The sequence below is a fragment of the Catharus ustulatus genome, chromosome 5, assembly GCF_009819885.2.
Source record: "Catharus ustulatus isolate bCatUst1 chromosome 5, bCatUst1.pri.v2, whole genome shotgun sequence".
Taxonomy (NCBI): Eukaryota; Metazoa; Chordata; class Aves; order Passeriformes; family Turdidae; genus Catharus; species Catharus ustulatus.
The window spans coordinates 15,312,206-15,330,302 of record NC_046225.1 but is presented as its reverse complement, the minus strand read 5'-3'; positions in this window follow the sequence as shown (position 1 = coordinate 15,330,302).

The window sequence follows — 18,097 nt, the reverse complement described above, 5'->3', positions numbered from 1 at the left end:
AAAGGGAGTGGCTCAGAACACCTGGTCCAGTATGTTACATATATGCAAAGAGTTTGAAGAGTGGAGAAAGGGTGCTCACTGGTATCAGCCGAGCTCACTGGAGATACAACCTGGACATGGAAGTGTTAATGAACATTTCCTCCCAAAAATCCAAATAAGAACATAACTGGCAGGGGCTGTATATTATCTTAATTTGTTCTTATTCTGCAGTTAACAGTTTTAGGTAAGGAAAACTGGATCCACTATTCTCACATTAGATGATTGAGATCATCTCATACCAGTTGATCTACAAGTGACTTTAGAGAATCCTTCATGATTTTGTATTGTTAATCATTACTAATCCATGGCAATCTTGGCCGTAATTCTGTTACATTTATTACTTGTCAGGACAGTGGTTCAATACCTTGAAAGTTTCATTTCTTTTTCCTTGAAGTGAATCAGCAGGCATGCTCAATTAAAACAGAGGGATGATGAGGAATACACACAGAGCTGGTGGCTACAGGCTGTGCCCTGGGTGGGGGAATGTCAGGAACCCCAGCAGGAGTGACTGGTCACCATGATGATCCAGCTAGTGGATGGAGCTCCCCACTAGATGGAGAGCTGAGCACACATATCCTGCATGGATCCCTCAGCGCTGGTGGGAGACCAGCGCATTCCCACTTCTGTGATTCCACTCTGCTCATCCGCAGCCAGCACAGGACAAATTCATTGGCCTCCGTGCTCTGTAGATTCGTGAGCCTTTAGCTGCACTCAGAGCAGGCTACAAAGTTGGTTTCCCACATGCAGGGCTTAGGTTGAACTTCTCAACTTCAACTCCCAGTCCCCTGGTACCCAAAGGTTTTCCCTTCACCAAAGCTAAAAATGATAAAAAGAGTTCTTTGCTCAGAATAAGGGAGTAAAAATTACCACAGGGCTTCACAGAATCATTCAAAACAATATATAGTATGTTTTTAAGTATAGTGTGAATCTGAACTTGGGATTAATGAGGTTTGGTAGCTAAACAATTTTTTTAAAAAATAAAATCTTAGTACAATGAGTACATTTATCTAGGGGGAAAAAAAAGAAGACTTTATGAAGAAACCTGAAAACAATGTAAGTAATCTGTTAGGGGACAACACCCATGCAAATCCATTTCCTTTTTTCTTGTTTAAGGCTTAAGGACTTTGCTTCACACATGATAAACGAGTTCTCTATAAATTATGTTTTTATTCTTTGTGGTAGTCACTATTCTAACTTTGTTATTCATTGCAAAAGCTAATCCAAAAGCAAAGTAAAAGAGTTTACCAGACTAAGAACAGTAGACTGAAAAACAGGGGGTCAGCCTAGGTTCATAGTGAGTGCTCAGTATCCATTTTGTTGCAAGAGTGTAAACTTGAAATTATGATTTTTGAGGGAAGGGATGCCACCCAGGGGCACCTTGACAGGCTTCAGAGGTGGGGCTGTGTGAAGCACCAACCTCAAGTTCAGCAAGGCCCAGTGTGAGATCCTGCATGGGGGATGAGGCAATCCCAGGCACAAACACAGGCTGGGCAGAGAATGCACTGAGAGAATTGCAAGGAATTGGGGGTGTCCATGGATAAGTGTTGGAACCCTGGAAGTTTTGAAGTTTCTGTGCTGTCAGGCACTGACCCCCAAATCAACACTGCTTTGGACCTCAGACCTTGGAGAAGGATTCCAAAATCAAATGACAGGACTAGAATCACTGGTGTGTAGTTTGAATAGAAATATCACATGGTGAAGGATTTGGAATTTGGGGTTTTAGTATCTAGTAATAGGTATGGGACAGGATGGAGGGTTTAGGGCAGAGGTTTCTTCTTCACCTTCTTCATGGGTTTAGGTGGCACTTTTTAGTTGGATAGAAAATGCCACACTGCGGGTCACAGATGTTTGGTCATTGGGTCAAAAGTGAAAAAAATTAGGTGTTAGTTTTTAATTGGACAATTAGACCATAAAAGACCTTGTAACGAGAAAAATACATCACCATTTCTTCATTTTTAGCTTGTTAGCTAGAAGTGCTGTAGCACTCACTGTACTATAGATAAGAATTAATGAACAAACACCTGAGTCCAAACATGGAATTCTGTCTCTCTCCTTCTGCTCTGGTGAAACCCCACCTGGAATACTGTGGCCAGCTCTGGGGTACCCCAGGGGTAATGGCTTTAAATTGAAAGAGAGCAGGCTTGGATTAGATATTAGGAAGAAATTCCTCACTGTGATGGTGTTGAGGCACTGGCACAGGTTGCCCAGGGGGGTTGAGGATGTCCCATCCATAGAAGTGCTCAAGGCCAGCTTAGAAAGGGCTTTGAGCAAGCTGGTCTAGGGGCAGGTGTCCCTGCCCATGGCAGGGGGCTTGGAACTAGACCAGTTACCATGCTGTAAATCAAGCCATTGGTATATTTTCACAGCACAGCATGTGTGGATTGTTTGGGGCAAGGATTGAGGAAAACATGTGTTATCAGTTACCTCACAGCTTTGGGTGACTCCCAGCATGATTAATTTTTGTCGGCTTTCACATACTACAATCATCGTTGTAACTTCTATATTTTAGGGTATGTAATGCTTCCATTATTGCTTCTATGATGCTTTATTTCTGGGTACAAAACACTTCTCAGCTGCTGTGACTTTGCTTTCAAAACGTGCACGATTGTTGCACACCTGACCACCATTAAAGCCTCATGTAACAATTGGTGCTGATTGTTTGGGAGGATTTTTAAGAGCGAGGGAGGAGGGAGACTATTTTTTCCACCATGGTCTGTCTAGCTGATCTCTACGAGGTATGAAGAGTTCTAGGGTACTGCACTGACTATAAAATTGGAAGAAAATAGTAAGGTATCTGTAGTATTTTGTAGCTATTTCACATGGTTCAAGTTCATGGCCAGCTATAGGAGTCTGCTCTGCAGAATAGGGAATAGCCACTTTCTATAGTTTCTGCTGTCTTGCATAGTACGTTTGTGTTGGCTGTGGCATTTTGTTGTGACTCTACGTAGCTTATGGTGTTATAGGCAGCAATATGACCAGGCTTTTGTCCTTTGAATTGGCATGTTTATTGTCTGTAAACAGATAATTGTCATGATGTATTTCTACTCTTCAGTAATGGATGAAACTAGAGAGGAGTAGTCAGAGAATTTTTAAAATTCTCACAGTCTTTGTAAGGTGACTTGTTACTTGAATGTGCTCCCAGCCTGTGATATTTCCATTGTTGTCATCTTTGTAAGCTTCCTTTATCAGCAGCTTGTCAATAGCTTTGATCTGTGGGGTTTTGCTAATGGAGCTCAATACCTGTTCTCTTAACCTGAGGGCATCTTCTCTGATCAGATACTTTTTCCTTCTAAGCAGAATAAAGATTAGAAGCCAGGGGAGGATTAGCAAAGAGGGTGAAATTATGAGTTCCCTGGAGGCTGTTGGGGAATTCAGGATGCACAGCCAGAGGGGCTAATAGAGTATGCATGACCTCAGAGGGTGTGTTTGTACTGCAGGGGTAACTAAAGACCCAAGACATGATCAGAAGGATTTTTTGCTGTTGCTTGCAAAAGTTCCTGCAACTTTCACCGTGAAGAAAACTTGAACCCTTAATATCTACTCAAGGTTCACATTGATTTTTAAATGTGTAGTTTTCAGCTGGAATTTGCCTTTGTATTGTAAGTGCTGTTTCTCATGTTTATGGCAGATGTGAAGAGATAAACAGATGGGAGTTGATCATTGGACTAGGAGCTCTCATTAGTTTAGGGCTCACCCATAGGCTCAGTGTTCTGTCACTAGTCCCAGGGAAAATATGTCAAAACTGAAATGAGATTCACTCAATAAGGAATTACAGGATGGGAATGTATTAGTGCAAGTCAATATGGCTTATAGGGAAACAGGTGCTGGCAAACAAGATAAGTAGGGTTATGAAAAAAAGTAATTGTTCAGAGGACAAGAGGTACCCAACTTCACAGGTGCTTGTTATTTGCAAGAATTAACTGTTCAGAGCTGATAGGATAAGAGTTAACAAACTGATGTCATTCTAGCTGTTGATTAGGGAATCCTTATCAGCTGGGGGTTTTTGTTAGAGACAGCCTCAACTCAACATTTCTGTTTGCAGTCTGCAAGTAAATAGCTAACAAAATGATATTTGAGGGTGCTGGTAAGGCAAGACAGTCTGGGTGCAGAGGAGTCATTAATGCAAAATAGAACTTGAAATGGCTGCATGCAAATGAGGCACAGGTATGTCAGTATTTCATTGCTTTTTGTTGCATGTTGGTACTGGATTAAGCCGTTAAGTGAAATAAGCCTGAAATATTCATATGTGTTTTTAGAGCTGTGTTAAAACCTGTGGACAATACACTGAAGGGTAATCAGACTAATTTTTAAAAAAGTGAATATTTTTAGGGGGGAACTGAAGAATTTAGTTCTCTCAGAAGTCCCTGGAGTGGCTAACTATCCCTTTTCTTCCATGCAAAGCATCTTTACTTAACTAGGGTGAGAGATGCACTAACAAATGGGTAAAAATTGAAAATATGCAGCTGTAATGAGAGAACAAAGCAGCAGTTCCTCAGAGCCAGAATTAAGCTCTGGAGCTAACTATCAAAGGGTAGGTTTCCAACGTTTTGCTGTCTTGAAATCCAGAATGGCTGTCTTGCTGGAAAGTGGCTTAGTCAGCTCATACTGGCTGAGTTCAGTCCAAAGGCAAGAGTGCAATTTAAGGGTCTGACCTAAAGGAGGTCACCATGACCTAATGGTCTGTTCAAGCCTTAAGCTTTTCCAATCTGTGAAGTGATTTGAAGGTGAAAAGATTTGTACCTTACCCAATTCTGCACAGCAGCTGTGCTGTAGCCTGTAATTGTTTATATTCTGTGATGCTTGTATTTGAGGCAGAACTGCATCAGAAATTTATGGCTGGACAACAAAGCAATCGAATGCATCTAATAATAATTACACTAACTTCTGGGTCTGAGTGGAAGGTTACATTCTATTTTCCAATAAGGTAATCACATTTCATCTGGCAGTTATGACTTTAATAATGAAATACATATTTAAATTCCTTGATCAGAAAGAGCTGCTAGAGGATGCATTGCTACATGTGAGGCACGCTGTTGTTGTTGCTTGCCTTAGACAAGTCAGGAAACCTTTTCCAGGGAGTTATCAAACATGGGTGAAAAGCTGCTAACAGCTGTGCCTTGCCCTCTAGTGAGAGACACTGACATGAGTGCTGATGAGCAGCCCAGCTACCTGGGGACACCTGGGCAGAACCAAAGGGCAAAGGGTGGCTTTCAAATCAGCCTGCCCTACCTTGCAGGGTGTGGGATGCTGTTAGCAGAATGGTGGGGCTGTTCCCATGCCTTCTGCTGCCAGCTAGAGCCTGTGGCATCTGGCTCATTGTGGATGTGATTTACAGACTGATGCTGGTCATGAAATCCCATCAGACACAGCCTCCTGGCATGAGTGTGGACAGCCTTTGGGAGACAGATGGGCAAGAGACCTCTAAAGGACACCGATTGGATTATCAGCTGTAATGTTTCATCACACACTGGACTCTTGCATAATTTTTAATTGAAAAAAAGATAGCTGACAATTCAATTACATGTCCTGTTGTGCAGGCATTCGATTTCATAGCCAGTTGTTCCTCTCCTCTTTGCCCATCTGGTTTTGCCCTGATCTCAGTTTTGTGGCCTTGTGACCATTAATCTCATTGCCAAGCTGTTCATGCACCAGCCTGTGCAGAGGAATCCTGCTGGAAGCTGCAGCTGCTAGGAAGGGGAGGCATGGCAGAAAACTTTCTTGTATCAAAGGGTTTCTTACAAACCCACCTGTGCTGACAGCAGGCACTGGGGATGTTTAGGTGTGTTTATGCATGTTGTGGGAGCTGGGAACAGAGCAATGTGCTCATTACTGATGACTTACTTGTGCTCAAGTGTCTGACTAGGAGACAGATACCAGCCAGCTGCTACCTGCTCCTGAGGGTCTGAAACAGTTCAGGTAGTTGAGAGAAGATTGTTAAAGATGTTCCCTGTGCTCCTCCAAGCTTGTTTCCCACATTTGTGGAGCTGTCAGGCATTTTCTTCCACTGTTGACACCCTGCAATTGCTTCTGGCTGCTATCAGCATTGATTGTGGTATTAGCTTGTGCTGAAATAGGAGAGAGTCTATGCAAATGGCTGGTTTTTCTTTCTCACCAATACCTGGCAATCAATTCTTAAGCTGCTGAGCCTAGAACAAATCATTGCATTCTCACCAAATGAAATACGTGCATCTTGGTAGGAAGCCCTTTGTACTTAGCTGGATTGATTTTCCGAAGAGCACCACGGAGCCCAGCTTAGAATTTCTGGAAGTTAGATGCATGGGAAGGGAATCTGTTGCCTCATATTTTAAGGGCTTCAGAAGAGAAATGCTGATTCTGTCTGACAGGGAGAGTAACTAGGGTGTTCACCAGGTGTTTTGTGTGCTAGGTGCAGTTATAAACCTGTCCTGTGTTTTTCATGTGGCTGGGATGCGGCTCTTCACGGGTTAGAGTTACAACCCTGGCAGCCCAGTGTACCCCATTTTCCTGTGTAACAGCTGTAAAGACGTCCCAAAGTGCTGCAGATGTGTGAGATTAATAATGGCTGTTTCTAGAGGGGAGACCCCAGCCTGAGTTAGCAGAACTGTGCTTCTGAAACCTAGTGTTGCATTACGAGGGGGCACATTTTACAGGACTTCCACAGAAATATGCTGACATGGGCCTGATTCTGAGCAAATGAGGAACCTCTGAATGAGATTGGATCAAAAGGCAGCAGAAGTGAGTCGGGAAACCCAAGTGAACATATCCTGTCAGGATACCTGATAGTACAATGGTCACTGTAAAAATGGCACCGGTTTTAATACCTAAAATATCCTCTGAGCTATGCCCTATTAAAAAGTTACCCTTTAAACTATTGAGTTGTTTTTGGAGCATGTCTTGAAGAATCAATGGCGTGGTATTGTTCCAGCTTGTGATAAGGGCTTTTCTTTATTGCCTGGCATGGACTATGTTTTATTCACGTTTTCCATGCAGCTGGTTTTTTGTTTCCCGGAAATGGCTGCTGTGCATGGTGACCTGGAGAGCTACTGCATCCCCCACCTGTGAGGCTGAAATGACTGGGTGGTTTCCCTTAACGAGCAGCTGAGTCCCCACAGTGGAAATTTCCACTGCAAGGGCTCAGCAAGCTGCTCTGACACCTTAGTCCATCACAGAGTGGCTCCCGTGGGACCTGTGAATGGAAGACAAGAGAGGAAGCTGTGCCAGTCCTTGCTGCAGGGCACTTTGGGTTTTGCCTTGTGACAGGTGGTAAAATGCAGATTTCTGTTTCAGACTGATGTTTTCCCACAGTGTCTGTGCTCCAAAGGGTTTTGTGCCATAGACGTATCCAAGCCATGTAAAACAGGCTGTGCTGAATTCTGGGGTTTTGTACCTACCCGCTCAGAGGTTTTTAGCTCACCTCAATTAAGTTTTACTTTCATAGCTCTTAAATGTCCTGTCATAATTACTTTTTGTGCATGGCTAATTAGGGGCTTTAGTTTCTTTGAAATGTGCAATCTGCTTTCTCCATGTGTGCTGGTTTTGGCTGGGGTAGAGTTAATTTTCTCCACAGTAGCAGGTATGGGGCAGTGTTTTGGATTTGTGCTGAACACACTGCTGATAACACAGGGATGTTTTAGTTACTGCTGAGCTGGGCTTGTACAACATCAAGGCCCTTTCTGCCAGCAAGGATGGTGGGAGTGCAACAAGGATTTGGGAGGGGACACAGCCAGGAAAACTGACCCAAGGGATATTCCAGACCACATGGCATCATGCTTAGCATATAAATCTGGGGGAAGATGAAGGAAGCAGGGGGAATATGTTCTCCTGGACATCCCTCCTCTTGAACTGCCTTTTTTGTGTTCTACAATACTGAACAACCAATTTGCTGACATGAAACCTGAGTACTAGCCACAGAACATTTCATAGGGCATTCTCAGACACTTGCTGCTTTGTCACATGGCTCATTCTTGATGTGCTCTGCAGCTGGTCTCCTTTGCTGCTCCTAATCTGTGCTGAACCATTTTAAGCTCCTAAGGACACCCAGTGGTTCAAAGTGTTGTCATAGTTTATTTCCAGTATTAACACATAGAAATCATAATTTGACTGAACACCAGAGCCTCCTGTCTAGTGCATTAGGGACTGTCAGTAAAAGCTTAGGGGCTGTTGAGCTGAGGCTTTAAGAGCCTTTCTTAAACATAAATGAAGAATTTGTCTTGAAAACCTGATTTCTCCTCTATTAGAGGTTTCTTGGTGGTGATTTGTTTAAAAAGAAAACAAAAAACAAAAAACTAACTCACCTGAATTAGGGTTCCCAAGTATCAGAGAGGAAAGTCAAACATGAAGTGTCCCAAATGAGCTTAGTGTGTTCAGGGAGCAGGGATGCTTTTCTCACAGAGCATTCATTGCCTGTTACTCTGTGTGCGTAAGTCATCATCTGGTCTCCTGAAGTTGTGAAACACATAACATGTTAGCCAGGGGTTGTTTTTGTTAGATCAAAAGTGTCCTGCAGGAATTTCCCCACCATTGGAGGGCAAACTGTTGAATTAATGTCCATGGTGTTACCTTCTGTGTTTAAAATGCCTTAGAGGAAGGCTTGAGAGAAGGCTCAGCCTAAATGGTTTTGTTTCAATATCTGCAGGTGGAAATTAGTCTTTGCTCTTCCACTGATTTCCCTTTAGGAAAGAATAAGCAGCAGTGTGTTTCTAAGATCTGCTTAGACAGGAGGAATTACAAAATGCAGTCAAAATTATGTAAAAGTTTAGGATCCCTTGGTGGGGGTGGGGCTTGAATTTTTCAGGCTCACTAGTTTGGAGGCAATTCTTGGGAGCAGTAGCCTGAGGCTGTGATGGGAGCTCACACAAAGCAAAGGCAAAGGAGTCAAGAGTATTTCTCAAGGGGAAAATGCAACCTGATCCAAGTCTCTTAATGTCAGTGGTTCAGATAAAGGAGGACATGGACCATTGCCCTGTACCTTTAATTTACAAACGTGCTAATAGGAGCCCACCTGAATCAGAGAAACAGAGAGGACAGCCAAATGTGAATTGTCCCAAACCAGCTTAGTGTGGCCTGCAGGGTGGTCAGGGAGCAAGGGTGCTTCTCATACAGCATCACCCATTGCACTGCATGGATAATCAGTCATCCAATCTCCTGAAGCTGAACCATAGAAGAGTGGTTCACCTTTTAAGGTGTGTGGGAAACCTTATGCCCAGGAGAGTGTTGGTTATCCTGCTTGCCTATGGAGGGAGCCATCATGTCTGGGATGTTGTGTGTGTGCTTACACCCTCCCCTTAGACAGCATTCATTGGACAGGAGAAAAAATATTCAGAGCACTGACCTCTATACCATGACAGCCACATGACCCCCCAGGGTTAGCCCTTCCTCTGGCTGTGATTCAGACCATGCCAATGGAATAACCTCTTGTTTGGACATTGAAATGAACCACAGATTGGTCACATGAATGGAGAATGTGGTGGTGATGGTAACAAGTCCAGTGTAACTAAATGTGACTGTACAAAAGGGCAAAAAAGATAGTTTATACTTGTCAAGACAGGGTTAATAAAGTTATTTCTTCTTGCATATGTTTCTGGATATGATTTTCTGGAGTTGTCCTTGGCTCCTGTCTGCAATAAACACTTCACTGAGAAAGCAAAGCCACTGGTACTCAGCAATTCCCAAGACTTTAGTATTAGTAAGTTTTGCTAAGGACTATTGGTCTTTCCATATCATTTAAATATCCTTCCTCCCCTTCCATTTTAGGTGATGTAATTTGTCAGCAGCCCTGACAGTATTAGAATTCCTGTGAAGTCCTGGTTTGCAAGGAGATCTTTGAGGTAGCAATACAGAAAATCTACAAAACTTAGCCTGAAGCAAGTGTTTGTTTTCAGCTGAAACCTTCCCAGCAGCTCCTTGTCAAAGGCAAGGTAGAAGATCTATAACAGGCTCTGCTGCCTGGCTGTGAACTGAGTCGCCTTGGGATTGTGGCACAGCATTAGTACAAATATTGTCACACAGTAACAACAGGAAATTATCTTCTCTATCTACTGTAATACTGATTTTCCTGCAGTCATGGAGTAACAAGTAATAAACAGTGCTGAGGGCTGTCATAAAGAAGATGGTGATTGCTTATCTTGGGATTTAGGCTTTGTTTTCCTTGCAGAAACTATCTCAAAGCTTGTAGCTGGAGAAACTTGTGTTACTTCTTCAAAATGTGCCACAGTTAACATTGCTTATGACTGAGGAAAGCAGGATGCAGTTGCTCTGTCTGTGATGGAGTGGGAGCCACAAAAAAAGGGACAAGAATGTGCAGACACTATTCCCTTTTCTCTTGCATCTTCCATCAAGTGTACAGGCTTAATTATGTAGCTGTTGGAAAATATATGGAATTGGCATTCCAGCTAAGGATGTACAGAATGATTCAGTGTGCATTCAACATCTATGCTCTATAAATGGGATGGCTGGAGCAGGGAAATGAAGTGAGTGGGAAATGAGCCAGATATTAGGGGTTTATCTGAAGTTCTGTGAGTTTGAGGGTAGAATTTGTGTTGGCAGGGTGCATTCTCAAGACACACATCAGCAGCTTTGCCTGGGTATCCCATCCAGTACAAACCACTGTGTTTGCAAAGGTCAGTGGTGTTGGGCTTGTCATTGGGATGCTAACTGTGAAATTTGTGCTGTTGATACCTCACTGCTTCTGAGCACAGGGGTCCTGCAGACATAGGTTGGAATCCAAACAAGGTAAAGGCTATTTCTCAGTGAGATGGTGCTAATGAAGTGTCCTGCTGTTCTCTACTGTTCTTCTGTTTACCCAAATGCCATTTATTACTGTGTTTTCCCAACTTGCCTGTGTGAAAGCTGAGTAGGGACTGTCTCTGCCCCTTAAAACTGCTACAAATCTGTTAGACTGTACACATCATGGATCTAAATATACATTTAGGTAAAATATATAACACAGCTGCTAGGCAGTTTATTTTCACCAGTGGAAAGACTATATTTCAAGAGAGTGGTGAAATCTCAAGTGAATTATGGGGTTTGTCTCCTTACTTGTAAAAATAAATTGTATATTCTATAATCTGAACCAGACTAGGTTTTAATTATGCACTGTTTTGCTTTGATTTACTAGGCAGGTTATCTAGAGGCCAAAACACTAGCAGATATATTGTAGTAAGTCTGGAATGACTTAAAGGGCAAACATTAGACTGAGTAATTCATTTTCAACAAGCTACCATAGGGTTTTTTGCTAGGCTTTCTTTCATCTTTTGCCTCCAAATTTAACCCTTTTGTGGATTACTGTAACTTAATTTCTGCTTTGTGTTTTGGTTGTTGGTTCTGCATATGGTTTATCCCCATAGGGTTCTGGAGACATAGATGTAATTGAACTTGTCCCTGCAGGACTTTTAGCTAATTGACTGCTTTTTCTTGTGGGAAGGTAAGCCACAGGCACTGGTGTTTCAGTGAAACGTGCAGCACACAATGGGAGATGCTCACTGAAGTCTCATGTTACCGGTTGCAACACTGATGTCTAATCTTCCTAGATATGTGATACTCTAGCCCAACTTCAGAGATTTTATCATCTCGTTTTTGTATCATGCTTGAATTTTGGGTTCAAATCAAATGCCAGAAGGTTCTGCAGAGCAGGATGGATTTTTGAGTCAGACGAGCATTTCTTACCAGTGGATTTAGTGCCTGTGGTCAGTGATGAACAATTGAGTTTGACACTCTCCTGCATGCTGGTCATGGGTTCTGACAGCACACTGAGAGATGCTGTCTGTAGGATTTCAATGTTGCAGCAACATGTCAGCCTTTAAAATGGCAATGGAAAGGCTTCCTTTGGATTAGTAAAGATAAGAGCTGAGAAATGTTGAATACAAAAATCACCTGTTAACATCCCAAATCTGGACATCAAATCTAGTGGATTTGATGAAATCTATTAAACACAAGGGCTGAAAAACTGGTATTGGACCAGAATCTCTGTGTAAGGAACCCAGTAAACTTACCTAGTGTAAAGCAAAACAACAGCAACATGAGGATGGTCTGGGCTGATGTCTTGGAGGGTTTTTTGATGGCAGATATTTCAAACAAAAGCAAGGAGGTGCTAACCTTCAGTAAAAGCATTTTAGAGGAAATATTCCCTCAATAACTGGGCAGCAGTGGTTCAAACTGCAGACAGACCAGTTGTCCAAAGTCAGTGAGCACTGATACTGTGCTGGAAGAATGACTGTCTTCATATCAAGTGATGTTCTAGCCTGACCCTGCTTCTTTCTGGGATCCTAAGTATTTTTAGTCTGTTTGATGCCTCAGACAACTCAGTTGTAAAATGGACATATGGGCTTTCAGCTTGTGTACTGCAAAGTGGCTCCTGACATGAGATCAGGTGCTGCAAAGCAAGCTGGCATTTGTCAGCAAGCAGTGGGACTGGGTTTGTTCACTTGGATTTGTAATATTACTTACCTAAGTTAGATCTTTTTGGAGTTGCTTTTGGACTTTTCTTAGATCAGTGCAAAGTTTATAAAAAGATCAGATCTATCAGAAGAATTATGTAAGTAGAAAGCCAATTACTCAGGAGTAGTGCTCTGTACCCTAAGTGATGCCAAAGTATTTAGTGCCCATTATTAGTTGTTTGCAGTACTGGAGCAGAACAGCATCTGCCTCACACCAGACCCATGACTGTGCTTTCTAAATCAAGTTAGGGAAGAAAATTTGGCCCTACTCCTCAAATAGCCTTTTTGTATTTCACAGTCAAATATCCCCATTTTAAAGAAACCCCATAACTAGCAAAACTGGGTGGAACTCTTAATTTGCCCACTTTGCCTAGCAGTAAGTGCTGAATGTATGTACTGCCCCTGCTATAAACATCACCAGAGCCTACTCTGGCCAGCCCAAAGCACAGGCCATGCTTTTTTAATTTATTCCTGTAGTCAACATGCGCTGGCTAGGTTGTGGAGAGCTAGACAAATTAATAAAATTTAGCAGAGCCAGAGCTGAACTTTGTTATTTTTTAGCAGTAAGTTTTTTATTACCTTGTCACTTATACCAAATTTCTGACAGGCTTCAGTGATCCTGTGCATTGCAGTATAGCTACTGAATGTAGCACAACATGGTTGGTATGCTTTATCTTGTAGGTCTGCCAGAGAGGCTTTTACTCTTTGTATTAATATCAAGTTATTTGGAACCTTAGAATCATGCACTGCAAAAATTTTTCTCTTGTTAAAGTCATCTGTTGGAGAAAAAACACTACTGGTTGAGAAACATTTTACCATCAAGAGGCAATGCTGTGTTCATTGCCTCTTGTTGTCACAGGAGCTTCCCAGATTTTTTTAGGTTGTTTTTTTTTTTTCTGTTGTGGATGCTTGCTGTTAGAACCACATGATCAACTGCTGCTTAGGCAAATTATAGACAGGTACAGAAGGAATGGTTGCACTTCTCAGAAAAGGAGGAAATAGCAACAGGGTAGCTAGTTCAAGTGAATGCTAAGTAAAAGGGAGGGCTGATGAAAGATATTGAAAGCTGAAGTATAGAAAAATATTTATGGAAAATAGGAGGAGAGAAATACAGCCTTGTGCTCCATTTGGCCTCTGCCTGATGACTAAAAAATTAGCTGCAGTTGTCTGTGTAACACTACCCTGCCTGTGGCCTGACAATCACCATTTGTTACATGGCTATCTGTATCTCTCACAGAATTTCTTCTCCTGAAGGAAAACTGAGTGAATATTTATATCTGCCTGCATCATACATTTATTTTCTTGCTGTAAACAAGTATCTAAGTCAAACCTGTAACCTGTGTACAAGCACAACAATTAAACAGGAAGAAAAAGGAAGTCACTCTGTAGAGAATGCCATCTTGGAAAGAAGCAGTGGGCTTTTAACTTGCAAATGCTTCAGCAGTACATGGGAGGCTGCAATTTGCACCTCCTTTATTGCTTCACATGATTGTACCCACTCTGTTTTCCTGGGCATTAATTGTGTTCAACAAAAGAAATGGCATAAGGTTTTCACAGCCAACAGCATTACTTGACTGTGGTTTTGAACTTGCTTAACTTTAAAGTGAAGTTTCTCTGGGTTTCAGCAGATCCAGATGCTCCACAGTGCCCAGCCTGGTTTGCTTGACACTAAATATGAGCGAGTAAGGGGGTAATTCTGTGCTTCTGGAGAAAATCTGTACTGCTGGAATTTGGGAGGTCAGGTGGCATGATTGCATCTGTTTCTTGTAGATTTGAAATCAAGGAATCCATGAGTTGGAGGAAGTAAAAGTATCTTGCCTGTTTATCAAGACTGATATTTCAGATTTGCATATTCAAATGTAGCCATTGAAATTCTCAGTTTTGTGGTCATGGTTTCAGAGGCTGAAATATTTAACATCTGTTAACACGAATGCAGCTTAAGCATTTGCACAGCTGGGGATCATGCCATACATGAAACTTGGGTGTAACCTTGAAGAAAAGAAAGCTGACAATTTCCACTTAGCTGCATTAAAAAGAAAGTCCTGTTTTCAAGACTTGCAGTGTTTTTCTAAATACAAGTTACTGGGTTGTTGTTTGTGTGGTTGCTCTTTGTATCCTTTTATGAATGACTTATATGCTACCAAATATTAATCTGCATTTGATGGAATAACCAAATAAAGCTTAAGAAGCTGTATTACAAAGATTGATATCTATGTAGGTTGGTTGATTCATGTTCTGGTTTGCTTGAACACTGTTGGATAACAGACATGTGGTGTTACTTGTGGCTTATCTGAGTGGGATTATCAGGGTTTTCCAGCAATTATTTCCAGCTGTTTCAAAGATAAGTGTGAGAAATGGGAAGCTGTGGAGAAGGGCTGGATGCAGACATGCAAACTCTTCAGATCCTGTGTAATAAACACTAAGTGTGAATGTAAACAGTGCTGCTTTGAGGATATGCAACAGGGATTTTGAGGATGGTGCTGTGTGGCAAATGTACTGCGTGCAGGGAGAAGATTAATTATATCTGTAAAAGTAGTGATTGCAGTATCAGGGAAAAAAGTAGTTCTAGCTCTTCCTATTAGTGAGATTTCCTGACTATTTGGTAGAGTATGGTAGAATGACACTAAATCCAATTTGTCATTTGCTGCTACGATTCCTGAGGGTAGAAAACCTTTTTTTTTTTCCCCCCAAGTAATGCTTTCATATCTAAAGGAGTACATTGAGCTGAATGCTTCAGTGAGGCCCTGTTTTGATCCCAGATAGATGGGAAACAAACCACAGGTACCTCCAGAAATATTAAGTGAAAATGAGCAGCACTTAAACAACCAGGCACTGCATCTTAAACTGCAGAAGGGAGTCTAAGGATGGTGCAGTCTCCTGTGTCATGGTTCTCTGTTATGCAAGAATTAGAGGTGTGAAGTCCCAACTTGACTGCTGCTGGAGCCCCTGTAGGCAGGGAGCAGAGTTATTCTAGCTGAGCATCTGCCACATAGCCGAAAGAGAGAAGGAAAAGTGCTGTTCATGCATTTGCTGGTATTGATTACTGTTGATTTAGCATCCAGTACCTCAATAACTCAGTGACATGACCCACTTAAATTAATGACACCTTATTTACAGGCACTGCCTTTGCCAGTGGCCAAATGCAAATCATCCCTGGTCTTTTAGTCCCTTCAAAAGCTGGGCAAGTAATTCTCTCAATCTTCTGACTATCTAGGGAAATTTTCCAGAGCTGTCCAGACTGCAGTAGAAGCTGTTTCCAATCACACTGGAAAGAAGGCAAGTGCAAGGACATGTCCAAGATCAGCTGATATTCAACAGGCAGGTGTCAGGCTCATCTCACCTTCCACAGGCTTTATCTTGTGTCTAACTGCGTGGGAATATTCCTGCCAATATTAGAAATCTCAAGAATGGTTTTCTTTTTAATTGGCAAACAGGACAACATTCTTCAAGGTTTTTACAAGAGAGGATAACAGTTTGGTCTTAAATCGGAAACTTAGCCCCCATTAGTTGGTGTTTTCAGCTCCTGGAAAGGTTTCTAGAACAGAACCAAAACGGTTGAAGTACAAGTTGCAAATTTACTTTGAAAGAGAATAAATGTTCTATAAAAATGGTTTTTTTCACAATAGATTAAAAAAAAAACCCAAACAACAAACCCTAAGAAGTTCAGAGTAAATACATATTATTGATACACTGATAAGTAAGTTTTACCTCCTGTATGCTCATGTGCTAAATTTTATAAATGCTTTCACAAACAACTTAGCAGTAGAGACTTAAAATACCTCTTCTGCAGTCAGTCAAGTTCACAAAATGTGGTAAGCAGAGAAAGTTCTTAGTTCTTGGTTAAATTAAATGAAAAACATTTGATGTCTAACAGGGTCATGGCTAGAGTCTGTGCTTCAAATTATTTTTTTTTTAAACTTTTTTGTTCTGCTTGACTGAAATGCCTGAAGCACAATTATGGTTTCCCACATTAAAATGAAAGCTCTGAGCAGCCTTTCTAGTGGTGATTTTCTCTGGGATGCTATAGTATGACAAAAAGATGCACTGGTCTGTAATATCATCTGCAGTTCTGATGCAATTTCAGCTGTAAGCTATGGATTATAACTTGCTATGTTTATGTCCATGCTACTGATTCTAGGAAATGCTGATCAATATTTTCCCCTTCCCCAACAAGGCACCCAAACAAATATTTGAGCTTACCTTTCTTCTCCTAGAACACAAGGTAATTCCTGGGGTTTAAATGTCTGTAAGACCAGGTATGAATACATGGATTTTCCATCAGAATGATTTATCTGCTTCCACTGGAGTGGTCAGGTGATCTAATAAATTTTCATCTCTGCAATAGGAGAGTTAGAAAGGTACTACATTGCTGCCTCATTTTGAAAAGCAGTTGAAGAACAGCAAATAAGTGTTTTCATACTCTTTCATAGAATGATTTGGGTTGTAAGGGACCATAAAGATCTCATTTGTGCACATTGAGTGGTGGATTAAATGAATGCTGAAGCATTCGTATAATGGGCAGTCCTCAAGGATGTGCATGATTTCTCCTGCAGGATCCATGGGTCCTGTGCATTACCTCAGCTGAACTGCAGTCAGAAGGGCAAGGAGAAGGTGTTATTCATGAGAAGGGTTCATGGCCTGCTCACTGCTGGGGGCAGGTGAGTCAGATGATTTTGGCAATTCAAGGTGTTTGCAAAGAGAACGGATGAGAAAAGGAGTATATTTTAGAAGGGAACAGTCACAGAGTTCATGTTCCTGCTAGGACAAGTTTGTATTGTTCTGTTACTATAAATCATTCCTGAAGAGGTCTTGGGAATGCAAACAGGCAAAAATGTTGACACCTTAGGATATTTGCCCTGGATTTTTTCCTCAGAGGCTCTATATTATGAGACTGATCCTGATAAGGGAAAATCTTTCAAAGTAGAAAATTATCTTGCAGTTAAATGAACTTTGACTTTCATTATTCACTCAGCTCTGTGTTGCAAAGTTTAGTATTTTAGGAAGTTCCTTTAGAAAGATCAGCTGTGAATACTTATGTAAGCTTGCTTTTTCCCTTTTCAGCTGTTTCTTCTGCTTGGAGGAACTTGTCATTTTCTCACTAAGTTTTGTCAGGAATACCCTTCAAGGGCTTCATTGTTCATAAAGGAGTTTAATCCATTTGGAACAAGACATCTATGTGACGTGATTATATCCAACAGGAAGAGTAGCAAAAGTGTCTTGTGTGTATGTTCACAGCAACGCTCTGTGTGTGTCAGTTTAGCTGTTGGCATAATTGTGTATGGGACAGGGCTCCAGAGATCTAAGTTAATTTGACACACTCTCATAGCTTAGGAGAGATTATTTTACATGGAAATAGTGCTTCAAACCTAAGGTTTTTCCTTTCAGCATGAACAGGAAAAGGAAGTTTCTCAGGTGGTTGATATACACATATATATAGCATTTCTCTAAGATGGTGTGGTCTGGTGACAGTGCCAGCTCTGCTACATGTCTGCTACATCACCCAAAGAAAGTTGTGGGCCAGGCTTGTCTCAGTTCTGCTACCTGGAAAAGAGGGAGAGCCACTGACTGCCTTCTCCTGATCCTTTCTGCCCTGGTCCACCCCATGCTGGGAGGAGGAGGAGAGGGCTCCAACTCCTCAGGGAATT